The sequence below is a fragment of the Dasypus novemcinctus genome, chromosome 16 (assembly GCF_030445035.2).
Source record: "Dasypus novemcinctus isolate mDasNov1 chromosome 16, mDasNov1.1.hap2, whole genome shotgun sequence".
NCBI lineage: Eukaryota > Metazoa > Chordata > Mammalia > Cingulata > Dasypodidae > Dasypus > Dasypus novemcinctus.
The window spans coordinates 10229266-10245194 of NC_080688.1; the positions used below are offsets into that span (position 1 = coordinate 10229266).

Sequence of the window (15929 nt, forward strand, 5' to 3'; positions counted from 1 at the left end):
TAGTTACTGGAGGGATGACACCTTAGTAAATGAACCAGAAGGATACAGTTTGATACACATTTCAATTTAAAGTAGAAAAATCTGGAGCTATAAATATGGACTTAAGTATATAGAAGTTTATTCTATTACTCTAGAAACTCATGCAATACCATTTATGATAACCTTTAAATTTAGGGAAAATCAAACTAGTCTGTTATGATTAAAAGAAGCAAAATAACCCCTACACTATTTCAAGGCTCCCTTCAGTGCATTGTTCCTCAGACTGTACATGAGGGGCTTCAATGCAGGGGTGAGGACAGTATAAAAAGCTGACACAATCTTGTCATTGTTAGCTGACCTGTAGGATTTGGGTCTCATGTAAATAAAAATGGCAGCTCCATAAAATAGACCTACCACAGTCAAATGTGATGAGCAGGTGGTAAAAGCTTTCTTGCATGCTTCTGTGGATTTCATGTGCAGAAAAGCAGCTAGGATGAGATTATAGGAAGTCAGGATAAAGGAAAAGGGGACCAGGGTCATTAACACACAGCAAATATACATGGCATACTCAAAGACAGAATGTGTCACCACAAACCAAGTGCAACAGCATGGGAACCTCACAGAAAAAGTGATCAATCTTACACGTTTTGCAAAATGGGAAGCTTTGAGTAGCAACAACCTGTAAAAACCCATCAGCAGCTCCCAAAATCCAAGACACCAATGTCATTGTCAGGCATATTTGCCAGCTCATAAGGATGGGATACCACAATGGGTGACATACAGCGACATAGCAGTCATAGGACATCGCTGCCAGGAGAAAGCACTCTCCAACACCCAGAGTGAGCAAGAAGGAGATCTGTAATCCACAGCCAGTAGGGGAGATGAATTTCTTGCCAGTTAAGTAGCCTGCAGCCATTTTGGGCACAATGGTGCAAACTAGCATCATGTCCATAAGGGAAAGTTGGCTCAGTAGAAAGTACATGGGTGTGTGAAGCTGGTGGTTCTGTTGAATCAGGAAAATCAAGAGAATATTGACCAGCAGGGAGATGAAGACAATTGTCAGCATCATTGCAAAAGGGAATACATTGGCGCCTGTGTCATTAAGGAGTCCTAGAAGAATGAAGTGTGAGTTATAGCTTCTATTTTGCATGATTTCTATATCTGACAAAATTGTCCTTCAATTTTGAGGGGAAGGTTAATACTTTCCAAGGTCTACAAAAGTTGGAGGTTTTCTTCAACACAAGATCTTTCCTACCGAAACACTAATGGGTGTTCTTCAGGTTTAAAGAAATAGGCAAGCCAGGCCTATCTTGGAGATATTATGCATTCAGTTCTATACTACTGCAATTAAATAAATATTGAAATAAAGTGAGTCACATGACTTTTTTGTGATTTACTAATGCTTATGAAAGTTGTTTACACTATAGTCTACTATGTATTCAATATCATTATGTCTAAGAAAACAATGTACATGTCTTCATTAAAATGTGACACCGATTCATGGAGTGAACCCAGGCTGTGGGAAAAATGACACTGATAGACTTATTCGACACAGGTTGTCAAAAACTTACAATTTGTAAAAAAAAAAAAAAGATAGCTGCAATTTGCAATAAAGTGAAACACAATACAGTAACATATATATTAGCTTGGAGCTATATGAAGAAATAGATATCTCTGGTAAATTAACTAGATGGGTACGTACAAAATAATGTCTTCTCAGTATGTAATTCTACATTTTCCTTCCTTATAAGATTTAGAACTTATAAGATATGAAAATCCTCATAATTCTATATTATGGCCAAACATAATATAGAGATAATATGTGACCAAAATCTGTAAAAATTGAGAAAGAGTGGGTATAGAAAAAGTGAATGTGCATGCTATTGAAGCTAAGTTTTAATAATTTCCAATTAACTCTCTAAGTTTCCAAGGATGTTAAATGCAAACCCTATTGTAACCAAGAAGAAAATGGTTCAGATACATGCAGAAGCAGAAATGAGAAAGAGATCAATCCTCTTCATCACAATTGTCAAACATATACAAAAGAAGACTTCAATGGAGGAAATACAGTGTAATAAAAGTCGAAGACATAAAAGAAACAAAAGACAAAATGTCCAAAGTTAGTCCTGTCTTATCAGCAATTTCTCTAAATGTAAATGAATCAAGCTCTCCAGGGAAAAGCTACAGATTGACAGACTACACTGGAAAGCATAATCAGATTTTATTTTTTTATAGGAGACTCACTCTAGATCTAAAAACACATATAGGAAGAAAGTAAAAGAATGGAAAAAATAACTAAAAGAGAGCTGAAGTCAGTATAATATCAGACAAACAGACTGAGACAAAACAGTTACAGAGAAGATAAGAATGCTAGATAATAATCCACAGGTGTTGCACCAAGCAGTCATAACTATTATAAACTTTACACACTTTATCACTGAGTCCCAAAATAAATTTACCTAACTGAAAGGAGACATAGAAAGTTTACAATAATATTTAGAGACTTCACGACAAAGCTTTCAATAATGGCTAGAAAATATTGACAGAAGATTAATAAGGTAACAAAGTACTTGAACAGCATGACAAAGAACTAGGACTAACCAACAGATACACAACCCTACCACAGAAGAATACATTTTGTTATCAAGTGAGCTTGAGCCATTCTCAACAATAAGCCACATGGTAAGTTAGCAGACAAGTCTTAAAAATTTAAAAGGGTTGCTGTTATAAAAACTGCTTTCTGTGACCAAAAAGTAATGAAGCCAAAAGTTAATAACAATGGGAAAAATGGAAATTTCACAAATATGTGGAAATTAAATAACACATTCTTACAAAAACAAATGGGTAAGAGAAGAAATCACTTGGTATTGCAGGAAATAGTTGAGATGAATAGAAACCACAGCATATCATGAGAAAAGAAAGCTACAAAGCAGAATTTCTTATGAGGACAGAGACAAATATCCTCAACAGAAGACTAACAAATTGAATCCAACATCATATAAAAATATTATATACCACAACCAATTCTGTTTTACTACATGAATGCAAGGGTGGTGTGACCTAAGAAAAATCAACCAGTATAATTTACATGAACAGAATGACAGAAAAAAAAATTGCATGATCATCTCAACTGATGCAGAAGGCATTTGACAAAACCAATACACATTCATGATAAAATCACTCAGAAAAATAGGGACAAAATGTAACTTACTCAAGATTATACAGTGTGTGTACAATATAGTGTGTGTATGAAAAATGCATAGTAGTACTTACAAACAATATTAAAATACTGAAATACTGAAAACATTTCCCCTGACATCAAGAAGAAGATAAAAATACTTGCTATCACTATAGATATTGAATGTTGTATTGGAAGTCCTTTGTATAGCAATTAAGTAAGAAAAAGAGATTAAAGGTATTTAAATTGGAAAAGAAGGAATAAAACAGTATATATTCACAGATGCAATAATCTTTATATGAAAAATCACAGGATACATAAGAAAAGTTTTAGAACCAGTCAACATATTTAGCAAAAGTGTACGTTGTAAGAGTGTCATAAAAAAGCAGGTGTGTTTTCATACATAAAATATATTCTAAAAAAGAAAAATTTAAAAGTAAGTCAACGAAATTAATAAAAGTTTCATTCAAAATACCTACTAAAAGAATAAAATTAACTAGGAATAAATCTTACTAAGGAGGTGAAAGGTTTTTCACTGAAAAAAAAAAATGGAAGACAGCTGAAAGAAATTAAAGAACCTGTAAATAAATCACAACATATATCATGCTCATCCATGTGAATATTTACTTTATTTAAGATATCAATACTGCCAAATGTAATCTACATATTAAAAGCAACACATTTCAATTCCCTAGCATTCATTTTAGAATGTGGAATTGTAAGGGACCCTGTAAAGCCAAATCAATATTGCAAAGGGAGATTCACATTGTAGTTTGCAAACTTACAAATTGCAAAACATATTTTAGAGTTACAGTAAGAAAAATGCTTGTTACTGGTAAAACAATAGATGTACTGCCCACAAAGGATATCATCCCATACATCTAGGGCCACGTGATTTTTGACAAGAGTATTAAGTATAATATTGGGGGCAGGAACAATCTCTTAAGCAAATGGAGCTGAGAAATCTTGAGTGGGCTCCTACTTCACAATACATTGAACAATTAACTCTAAATGTATCGAGGACCTATATGCAAGTGGTAAAACCATAAAACTTGTAGAGAAAAACATAAGGGGGGACCTCAGAACCTTAGATGTGATACTAATTTCTAAGTATTAAACTGAAAGTTCAAACAACAAAAGAAAAAAATAGGTAAAGTGGATTTCATCAAAGTTAAAAACTTTTGTACATTAAAGGACACTATTAAGTAGGTAAAAAAGATTATCTAACTTAATGGGAGAAAGTAATTGCTAGCCATATCTGAAGAGTGTTTACTATCCATGATTTACAAAATATTGAAACAACTCAACAACAAACTTCCAAATAACTCAATTAAAATGCAGAAAAGGACTTGAATAAACATTTCTACAAAGAATACATACAAATGGCCAATAAGCACATGAAGTGGTTCTTAACATCTCTGGTGACCAGGAAAATGGAAATCAAAATCACAAATACACATAATAATTATTAAAAAAAAAAAAAAAAGAAAAGAAGATAAAAATCCTGAAGAAGGAATGGAGAAATAGGAAATTTTATACATTGGTAGTGTCGTGATAAAATATAAAATCACGGCTCCCTCACGTGCAGAGTTCCGAGAGTGCAGAGACGGGGCGCAGGCGCCAGGCTACCCAGCCTGTTTTCTTGCAGCAGCTGCTGGACATTGGGACTTCTCTGGGAGGCCCTAGCATCAGCCTGCACCTCGCAGTGCCCGGGGAATGGGTTCATCTGGGAGTTATCGATGGTGTTGAGTTGCTAGAATACAAAGAAAAGAATTGGATGTAAATAAGAAGGTAATGAAATGCAACCCTCTCTGTGGGCCAAATTCCGCTTTTGGTGGTCAAGAATATCCTGTTGAAGCAATGAAGTATGAAAACCAGCTTCAACCAGTTGGCCGGACCTGCACAGAAGCAGCCCCTTGCTGTCCTCACTTCAACTTGCTTAATTAACATAGTAAAATTCCCACCCAGGGGTGGAGTTATCCACCCCTTTTATGATCATGCAATGTATGTGCAAGTGTGATTTCCTGAACATGCTAATTATACAATTATATAACCAGCTATGTGTGTTCATCCGTATGTATAAAAAATAATGTATAATCAAAACAAATGCTAAGTAGTAACTTGGATATTTAAGCAAGAGTGAAACTGCAGCACGGGGAGTTTGGCTTCTTACCTCTGCAGATGTAATATATGTGAGTTTGCCTAATATATATATATATATATATATGTAGAAATAAATTTGGTGGTTCATTGAAAAATTGATAAGATTGTCATTTGACCTGTCAATCCCATTGCTTGGTATATATTCAAAAGAATGGAAAGCAAGAATTCTAAGAGATTTTTAACAATAATGCTTTTATCAGCATTATTCACAAGAGTCAAAATTGGTTACAATCCAAGTATCCATCAACATGGAAAAGAATAAAAAATGTCTTATATACATTCAGTGAAATGTTATGCAGTTGTAAAAAGACAATGAAATTCTGATGCATACTCAACATGGTTGAAACTTAAAGACACCATGCTGAGTGAAATAAGCTAGACACAAAAAGAAATATAGTATTATCTCATTTATATGAAAATCATAGTAGAAATACATTTTATAGAGATATAGCATAGATGATAGATTACCTCAGGGTAGGGAAAAGGAGAGTTATTGTTCAACGGGTCCATAGTTTCTGTATGAGATAACAAAAATTTAGAGGAAAGGATATCAGCAGTGGTAGTGAATTATTATAATACTGGCAATGTATTTGGTACCATTAAACTGTGCCCTTCAAAGTGATTAAAATTAGTAATTTTGGGTTGTATGTATGCTATAACAATTTCAAAAAAATGTTTCTCAAATGACTGGGGATATTGAATAGTTTTCAAATCAGACAATATAATTGAATTATTACTTTTTAAGGTATTTTAGTGCAATTGTGGTTTATACTAAAAAACAAAGATCAATTTTATGAGATGCTTACTGAAGTATTTACAGGTTAGGTAATATGATATATGAATTATATTGAAAATTCTAAAATAAAAAGAGATGAAAAAATGGGAAAAAGACAAAACAACATAGGCAAATTGATAAAAATCTTAGAAACATTATATGATGACATAGGGATTCAGTCGACTTTGCTCTTTATATTTGTATATATGAGAAAATATGTGCAATCAAAAAAATTTAAAAAGAAACACTGAATTACCTTCAACGGTTTCTCCTCCCAAGATTTCCATGAAAAGTACTTGACAGGTGAGTGTTGATTAAATGATATAATGAGTCAAATTCTTTTTTTAAATAAATTAATTTATTTCATTACATTCAGAAAATATGAGGTTCCCATATATGCCCACCCCCCTCACCCCACTCCTCCCCCCATAGCAACAATCTCCTCCATCATCATGAGACATTTATTGCATTTGGTGAATACATCTCTGAGCACTGCTGCACCTCATGGTCAATGGTCCACATCATAGCCCACACTATACCATGTTCCATCCAGTGGGCCATGGGAGGACATACAGTGTCCGGTAATTGTCCCTGCAGCACCACCCAGGACAACTCCAAGTCCCAAAAACACCTCCATATCTCATCACTTCCTCCCATTCCCCACACCCAGCAGCCACCATGGCCACTTTCTCCACACCAATGGCACATTTTCTTTGATTACTAATCACAATAGTTCATGAATAGAATATCAGTAAGTCCACTCTAATCCATGTTCTATTCCTCCATCCTGTGGACCTTGGATTGGTTGTGTCCATTCCACATCTATGTCAAGAGGGGGCTTAGATTACACATGGATGCTGGATGTAATCCACCTGCTTTCAGTTGTAGGCACTCTTGGCTCCATGGTGTGGTAGTTGACTTTCTTCAACTGCATGTTGGCTGAGTGGGGGAAGTCCAATAAACCAGAATGTAGAAGCTGAAGTCTGTTGAGGCTCAGGGCCTGGTTATCATATGGTCAGTACAGAGATTCAGATCCTCTGGGTATATATTAAACCCCAGCACCAACTTCAGTTCTGGTAAATGTAACAGGAGAGGCTTGTGAAAAAAGAACACATCTGAATCCAGCTCCATCACACAGAAACACAAACTCCAAAGAAGGGCCAACTGGCATGGCCTGAACTCCATCTGCCATGTCCATAGAAGCTGTGGGTCTCTGTAGCCCTCAGAAGAACCAATACCTGGGGTTGTATCTACTTTATCTGTCTCTGAGACTCTGCTGAGGTGTGCGTAAGGTTGACCCCTCTAATAACTTCATGACTCTTTTTGGGAGACTCATAGCCATATAAACTCATTTGTCCTTTCCATTTCCCCCTTGATTCAGGTCAAAAAGCTTTTTTAACTCCTGGTATTATATGTAGACTGAAATATTCTGCTGGTCCAACTTGACCCTTGTATTCAAGGTCATCTTCTAGTTACTTCATCAGCTCATACTTGGTAGTAGTCCCTTGGCTCCAGGGAAGCTCATCCTCAGGAGTCATGTCCCATGCTGGGGGGAAGGTAATGCATTTACATGCTGAGTTTGGCTTTGAGACTGGCCACATTTGAGCAACCGGGAGGTGCTCAGGAGGTAACTCTTAGGCACCCTGCAGCTCTAGGCTTTGTTCTTATTTCAGGGGCACACGCTCACAAGCATATTCATTAGTATCAAGGGCTCATTGTTGGACTTTCATTCTTTTTTGGTCTTTGCCGTTGCACTTGGGGGATTGTTGCTTTTCCTTTAGGGACTGTGATAGAGCTCCCCTGGCTAGGAACTCAGCACTCCCTCCGTTGTTGTTTTGTTGTTTTGTATCCACTATGAAAATATCCATACATTTTTATGTACCCTGGATGTATGCCCTATAGAACTCCCTGCCAACCATGTGTCCCCTGTCAATAACATCCCACACAGGTATTCCTGTGCTGCCACTGTTGAAACTCTCTGTGATCCAAAACTTCCTGAAAAGTGAAGCCCAATATATTGCCAGGTTCCTTTATTAGTAAAATAGAATATAGCAATGAGTTTACATTTTAGATATAGAATACATATTAACTTGGAAAAATTAAAGTAAAAATAAATTGGGGTATCAAAAAATTAAAAAATGCTAAAGCTTTGGTTTTGATATTTTGCCTTCCATCACTGCAATAAGTGTTGCCCTGTATGCAAATTGGCAAGCAACTACTTCCGTCGTTTCCTCAGTGTCTATGTCCTATCTTTTTCTTTTCTTTTTTCTAATTGTTAAGCTTATTTTCACAAGAGTTTTAGATCACAATAATTTATATATACAATACAGTACTCCCACATATCAAACATAAAACCTTTTCCCTTCCACAGCAATAATCTTTTTAAATATTCATACTGTATTTACTGAAACTGATGTACAGATATTGAGACAATACCTTTCAAACAAGGTAACATTTATGTTTACATTGTGGTTTATATTTTAGAATATACAATTTTCTAAATTTTTAGTTATCTTATGTTTTTCATTATGATTTACATTTTAGCCTATCAGCCCCTATATATTTTTGGTGTAATTTTACATGTCTTATATCCATCCTTGCATACTATTGTGAAACACTTCAATTGCCCACACAGTTACACTGGTTCCATCTATTCAATACCTCTTTCCCTCTCCCCTTAGGGTTCACAGTGACAGTCATTCTTCATTGCTTGAAGGGCCATGTTCAGAGATACTTGCAACAGTGTTGAGAGCTTGATATGCTCAACTGCCCTAATGCCCTAGGAGCCACCATTTCTCTTGAGAGATACAGTTCCCTCTATTTGATGGCATCAGTCCTCCTCAGAATGTGGGTATAAATTCACTCTAATTATATGGGTCTCTATCCAATGGTATAACCCACTATGGCAAAATGAGCATTCACATATTCCCTAGGAGCCTGTCCTGCATCAGATTATCTCCTTTTAACATCCTAAACAGGTATCTTTCCCTATTATATTTTTGAAAAGGTATTCTCAGCATTATACTCTCAACCAAATACCTGACAATCTCCTATGATCATATGTTGCCCAAGCCTCCTCCCAATTTCTTGGGCAATATTACCCATCCTCCCATCCCTAGCCCCCTCAAGCCTGCAATGCCCCACCCAAAGGTAACCCTACGCTCCCATTTTATCCCTTCCTTGTACAAATACTTACCTCCAGCAGATTATAGATTTCACCCATGTAGGTGCCAGCTTACATCCTTCCTCTACCCCCCAATTTCCTGTAAGCCTATGATCCAGTCTCTAGCTCTCTGAGGCAGCTTGGTTTACTTATTTCATATCATTGAGGTCATGTAGTATTTGTCAGTCAATGCCTGGGTTGCTTCACTCAACATAAGATTCTCAAGATTCTTCCATGTTATCAGGTTTGTTTGTAGTGTATTTGTTCTTAAAGCTGAGTAGTATTCCATTTTATGTATATACCACATTTTATTTATCCATTCATTTTTTGATGGGCATTTAGGTTGATTCCAACTTTTGATGATAGTGAACAATGCTGCTATGAACATTGGTGTGCATATATCGGTTTGTGTCCTTGTTTTCAGTTCTACTAGGTATATAGCCAGCAGTGGAACTGCTATGTCATATGGCAAATCTATGGTTAGATTTTTGAGAAACTGCCAGGTTGTCCTCCAGAATGGTTGGATCCTTCTGCATTCCCACCAGCAGTGGATGAGTGTTCCCATTCCTCCACATCCTCTCCAGCATTTGAAGTCTTCTGTTTTTTTCATAGCTGCCAATCTTATGGGAGTAAGATGGTATATCACTGTAGTTTTGATTTGCATTTTCATGATAGCTAGAGATTTGCAGCATTTTGTCATGTGTATTTTAGCCATTATATTTCTTCTTTGGAGAAGTGTCTGTTTAAAATTTTTTTCCATTTTTTAAATGGATTGTTTGTCTTTTTATTTTCAAGATATAGAAGTTCTTTATATATGCAAGTTTTAAGTTTCCTATCCGATATATAGTTACCAAATATTTGTTCCCATTGTGTAGGCTCTCTTTTTACTTTCTTGACAAACTCCTTTGAGATGCAGAAGGCTTTAATTTTCAGGAGGTCCCATTTATCTATTTGTTCTTTTGCTGCTTGTACTTTGGGTGTGAAGTTCATGAAGCCATTTCCTATTACAAGGTCTTGCATATGCTTCTCTACACTTCTTTCCAAAGTCTTTATGGTCTTGGTTATTACATTTAGGTCTCTGATCCATCTTGAGTTGATTTTTGTATAAGGTGTGAGTTGGTAATCCTCTTTCCTTCTTTTACATATGGATATTCAGTTCCCCAGGCACCATTTGTTGAAAGGCCATTCTCTCTCAGTTGAGAGGGTTTGGTGGCTTTATCAAATATTATACAGCTATTTATATGAGGATCTATTTCCGAACTCTCAATTCAGTTCCATTGGTGGGTGTGTCTCTCCTTGTGCCAATACCATGCTGTTTTCACTACTGTAGCTTTGTGGTATGTTTTTAAGTCAGGTAGTGTGATTCCTCCAATTTCATTTTTCTTTTTCAATGTCTTTGGCTATTTGGGGCCTCTTTCCTTTCCAAATAAATTTCATAGCTAATTTTTCTAGTTCCTTAAAGAAGGCTGTGTTGATTTTTATTGGGATTGCATTGAATGTGTAGATCAGTTTCAGTAGGATAGACATCTTAATAATATTTAGTCCTCCTATCCATGAACAGGGAATAATCTTTCATTTATTTAGGTCTTCTTTGATTTCTTTGGAAAGTGTTGTGCAGTTCTCTGTGCATAAGTTTTTTACATCTTTAAATTTATTCCTAGGTATTTGATTTTTTTATTGACTATTGTAAATGGTATTTGTTTCTTGATTTCCTCCTGAGCTTGCTCATTATTGGTATACAGAAATGCTACTGATTTTTGCGCATTGATCTTATAACCTGTGACTTTACTAAACTCATTTATGAATTCTAGAAGCTTTGTTGTAGATTTCTCAGGGTTTTCTATGTATAGGATCATGTCATCTGCAAATAATGAAATTTTGACTTCTTCCTTTCCAATTTGAATATCTTTTATATCTGATTCTGGCCTCAGTGCTGGAGCAAGTACTTCTAAGACAATGTTAAATAGAAGGGGAGATAGTGGGCATCTTTGTCTTGTTCCTGATCTTAAAGGGAAAGATTTTAGGATTTCACCATTGTAAACGATGTTTGCTGTGGGTTTTTCATATATAATCTTTATCATGTTCAAAAAATTTCCTTGTATTCCAATCTTTTGGAGTGTTTTTATCAAGAAAGTGTGCTGTAATTTGTCAAATGCTTTTTCTGCATCTGTAGATAAAATCATGTGATTTTTTTCCTTTCAATCTGTTTATATGGTGTATTACATTGACTGATTTTCTTATGTTGAACCATCCTTGCATATTTGGAATGAATCCCGCTTGGGTATGGTGTATAATTTGTTTAATGTTTTGTTGAATATGGTTAGGAAGTATTTTGTTGAGGATTTTTGCATCTAGGTTCATTAGAGAAATTGGTCTGTAATTTTTCTGTCTTGTGGTGTCTTCATTTGGCTTTGGTACTACGGTAATGTTGGCATCATACAATGAGTTTGGTAATGTTCCTTCTGTTTTGATTTTTTGGAAGAGTTTCAGCAGGATTGGTATTAGTTCTTTCCGGAATGTTTTGCAGAATTCACCTGTGAAGCTGTCTGGCACTGGGCTCTTCTTAGTTGGGAGGTTTTTAATGACTGATTCTATCTCTTTACTTGTGATTGGTTTGTGGAGATCATCAATTTCTTCTTTCATCAATATAGGCTGCTTATGTGTTTCTAGGAATTTGTCCATTTCCTTTGAATTGTCATTTTTGTTGGAATATAGTTTTTCAAAGTATCTTCTTATGATAGTTTTTATTTCTGTGGGGTCAGTGGTGATATCTCCTTTCTCATGTATTATTTTGTGTATTTGCATCTTCTCTCTTATTTTCTTTTTTAGTCTTGCTAAGGATTTGTCAATTTTATTGATCTTCTCAAAAAACCAGCTCTTAGTCTTGTTTATCTTTTCAAGTGCTTTCTTATTTTCTAATTTATTTAGTTCTGCTCTTATCATTGTTATTTCTTTTTTTCTTCTTCCTGTGGTGTTATTTTGTTGTTATTTTTCTAATTCCTCCAAATGTGCAGTTAGTTCTTCAATTTTTGCTCTTTCTTCTTTTTTGATGTATGAATTTATGGCTATAAATTTCCCTCTCAGATGCTTTTGCTGCATCCCATAAGTTTTGGTATGTTGTGTTGTCATTATTATTAGTTTCAATGTCGTTTTTAATTTCTTTTAAGATTTCCTCTTTGACACACTGTTTTTCTAAGAGTGTGCTGTTTAATTTCCATATTGTGGTGTGAAATCTGGACCTCTGGCCCTTGCAGATTTCCAGTTTCACTCCACTGTGGTCAAAGATATTATTTTGTATGATTTTGATCTTTCTGTATTCATTAAACCTTTCCTTGTGACTTAGCATATGGTCTATCTTGGAGAATGATTCATGTGAACTTGGGAAAAATATATATCCTGCTGTATTCAGGTGTAATGATTTGTATATGTCTATTAGATACAGGTCCTCTAATATATTGTTCAAATATTTTGTTTCTTACTGATTCTCTTTCGAAATGTTCTGTCCAAAGTTGATAGAGGTGTGTTAAAAATCTCCCATTATAATTGTAGAGGCATCTATTCTTTCACGTAGTTTTTCCAGTGTTTGCCTCTCATATTTGGAGGTGCCCTTGTTAGGAGCATAAATATTTATGATTGTTAGTTCTTCTTGAGAGATTTTCCCTTTCACTAATAAGTAGAACCCTTCTTTGTCTCTCACAATGGTTTTGCATTTAAAGTCTATTTTTTCTGATATTAATAGAGCTACTCCTGCCTTTTTTTGGTTATTGTTTGCTTGTAAGATTGTTTTCAACCATTCACTTTCAGCCTCCACGAATCCCTGTGTCTGTGTTTCGTGTAGACAGCATATAGATGGGTCATATTTCCTTATTGAATCTCCCAGTCTGAATCTTTTGATAGGTGAGTTTAATCCATTGACACTCAGTGTTATTACTTTCAAGGAATTATTTATGTTAGCCATATTTTGATTGGACTTGCATTTGTCATACTTCGTTTGTTTGTTTTCCTTCCCTTTGTGTCTTTTTTGTTGCTCTTACACTCTCTTCCAACTCTGACTGTCCTGTTTTTTCCTTTCTTCCTGCAGAATTCCCTTTAGTATTTCTTGAAGTGGAGGTTTCTTGTTGGCATACTCTTTCAATTTCTGTCTATCTGCGAATATTTTCAACTCTCCGTTGTTTTTGAATGCTAGTTTAACTGGGTAGAGTATTCTTGGTTGGAAATGTTTTTCCTTTAGTACTTGAGTATATCATACCATTGCCTTCTTGCCTCCATGGTTTCAGATGAGAAATCAGCACTTACTCTTATGGAGCCTCCCTTGTAGGTGATGGTTTTCTTTTCTCTTGCTGTTTTTGGAATTTTCTCTTTGTCTTGAGCATTGGATAATTTGACAAGTATATGTCTTGGTGTGGGCCTGTTGGAATTTATGATGTTTGGGGTGTGTTGTGCTTCCTGGACATGTACATCCATTTCTCTCAGTAGATTTGGGATGTTTTCAGCCATTAGTTCCTCCAGCACCCCTACTGACACTTTCCCTTCTCTTCTCCTTCTGGGATGCATATAATATGTATGTTTGTGCATTTTGCATTATCATTCAGGTCCCTAAGTCCTAGCTGGATTTTTTCCATCTTTTTATTGATCAATTCTACTCTGTTTGATTTCAGATGTATTGTCTTCCACGTCACTAATTCTCTCCTCTGCCTCTTCTAATCTGCTACTATTTGTTGCGACTGTATTTTTGATTTCTTGAACTGTGTTGTTCATCTCCATCATATCTGTTATCTTTTTGCCTATGTCTGAAATTTCCTAAGTGTTTTCTTCATATTGTTAATCTTTTCCTTTACTTCATTAAGTTGGTCTCTAATATATGTTTTGAGATCTTTAATTACTTGCCCGATGTTCTGCTCCCCTTCCTGGTTTTTAGTTTGTTCATTGGATTCCACCATGTTTTCATGATTATTAGTTTTGTTTGTAGATTTTTGTTGCTGTCTGGTCATCATTTTATCTTGATGGATTTAATCAGTTCCTTAGCTTCTTTGTCTAGTCTTGGGGATTAATTAGTTGTTGTTCTTGTGTAATGTTATGTCTTCTCTTTGTCACTTTGTTCTTCTTACTCTAATTTCTTGTTGCTGTCTAAATTCAATTTGAAGGAAAATATTAGGGCCAGGGAAAGGAAAATATGTAAGAAAAGAAAATGTGTAAAGTAATGTTGGTAATAAATGTTAATAGAGCAACAGTGTGAGATCTGGAAGAATGGATATTAGACTCACGTAAGTTGTGTAGAGTTATAGCAGTATATAGAGTACCTATAATGAGATAGTCAACTGAATATGGGGGGGAATATAGTATGAATTAAAAAGCCAGTATTTTCATGAGAGAGAGAAAGAGAAAAGAAAGGCAATAATATCAAAAGTGGATAAAAGAGAGAACACAGAACAAAGGTATTAGAAATTAAAAGTTAGACTATTTGGGGACCAAAGAAAGGGGGGTGGAATGTAAGAGAGACTGCAGATGATGGAGAATAGCAAGATGACGGGGAAAGGGGATAGTGTAGGGGGCAAAAATCAATTCACATGGAAATGAGGAAATGGAGGATGAGGAAACACAGCAATTGTGAAGCACACCCTGCAGCACCTATTATATAAATAAAATAAAATAAAATAAAATAAGAAGAAAAAAGGGGGTGGGCAAATAAAAGGGAGGGAAACAAGCAAGAAAATGAAAAGAAGAACAAAAACCTAAATAAAGAAAAAACTACGTTGGGGAATAAAATGGGAGAAAAGACCAGGAGATAATGTAATATTAGCACCCAAGACAATGAAAAAAAGAAAAGAGAGAGAAAAAAAGAAGAAAAAAACACAAACGCCAAGGACTAGGATAATCAAGGACCCTAGATGGACCTCAGGGCACAGTGGATTCAGGGATGGATGTCTGTGATATTGCAGTCTCAAGGTGTATGAGTCTCTGGAGTGTGGTCCAGCAGGGTTTAGGGGACACAGACCTGGGAACCACGCATCTGGTTAACAGGGAGCCTGGAAGCATCGCAGCGTAACACAATCTTCAGGGATCCCCGCAGCTGGGCACCAGTCCTAGGGGGAGGAGTCACACCTGCAAACTCTGACCTCCATGTCAGAACCCCAAAATTCCACCTCTTGCAAGAATCTCCTCCATCACTGTCTCACCAAATTGACTTCCAGACACCTCCCACCTTGCAAACCCCTCAAGTAGCCTGCTGGGGGCACTGCTGCACTACAGACAGTTCAGGGACCGCCGCAGATGTGCCGCCAGCCCTCGGGGGAGGGACTCTAGGCAGAAGCTCTGATCTCCATGTCAGAAACCCCAAATTAGACCTCTCGCAGGACTCTCCTCCATCATTGTCTCAACAAATAGACTTCCAGACACCTTCCGCCCTGAAAGCCCCAAAAGCAGCCTGCTCAGGGCTTCGGAACTCTCCAGTGCAGCAAAGCCTCCAGGAACTGCCACTGCCGGGTTGTCAGCCCCAGGGGAAGGGTCCCACGTGCAACCCCGATCTCCATGAAAGAGACCCAAAATTCTACCTCTTACAGGAATCTCCTTTGTCACCATCCCACTAAATCGATATCCAGACACCTCCTGCCCTGCAAACACCCAAAACAGCCCAGTCCAGTAGGACTCCAACACTACTCAGTCACTTCTTT

The 15929-nt window shown here is 36.3% G+C and overlaps 1 pseudogene; it reads right to left on the reverse strand.

The window, feature by feature from the left end:
* Positions 1-225: 225 nt before the first annotated feature.
* LOC101446724 (olfactory receptor 2T8-like) lies at positions 226-1129 on the reverse strand (annotated as a pseudogene).
* Positions 1130-15929: the final 14800 nt, after the last annotated feature.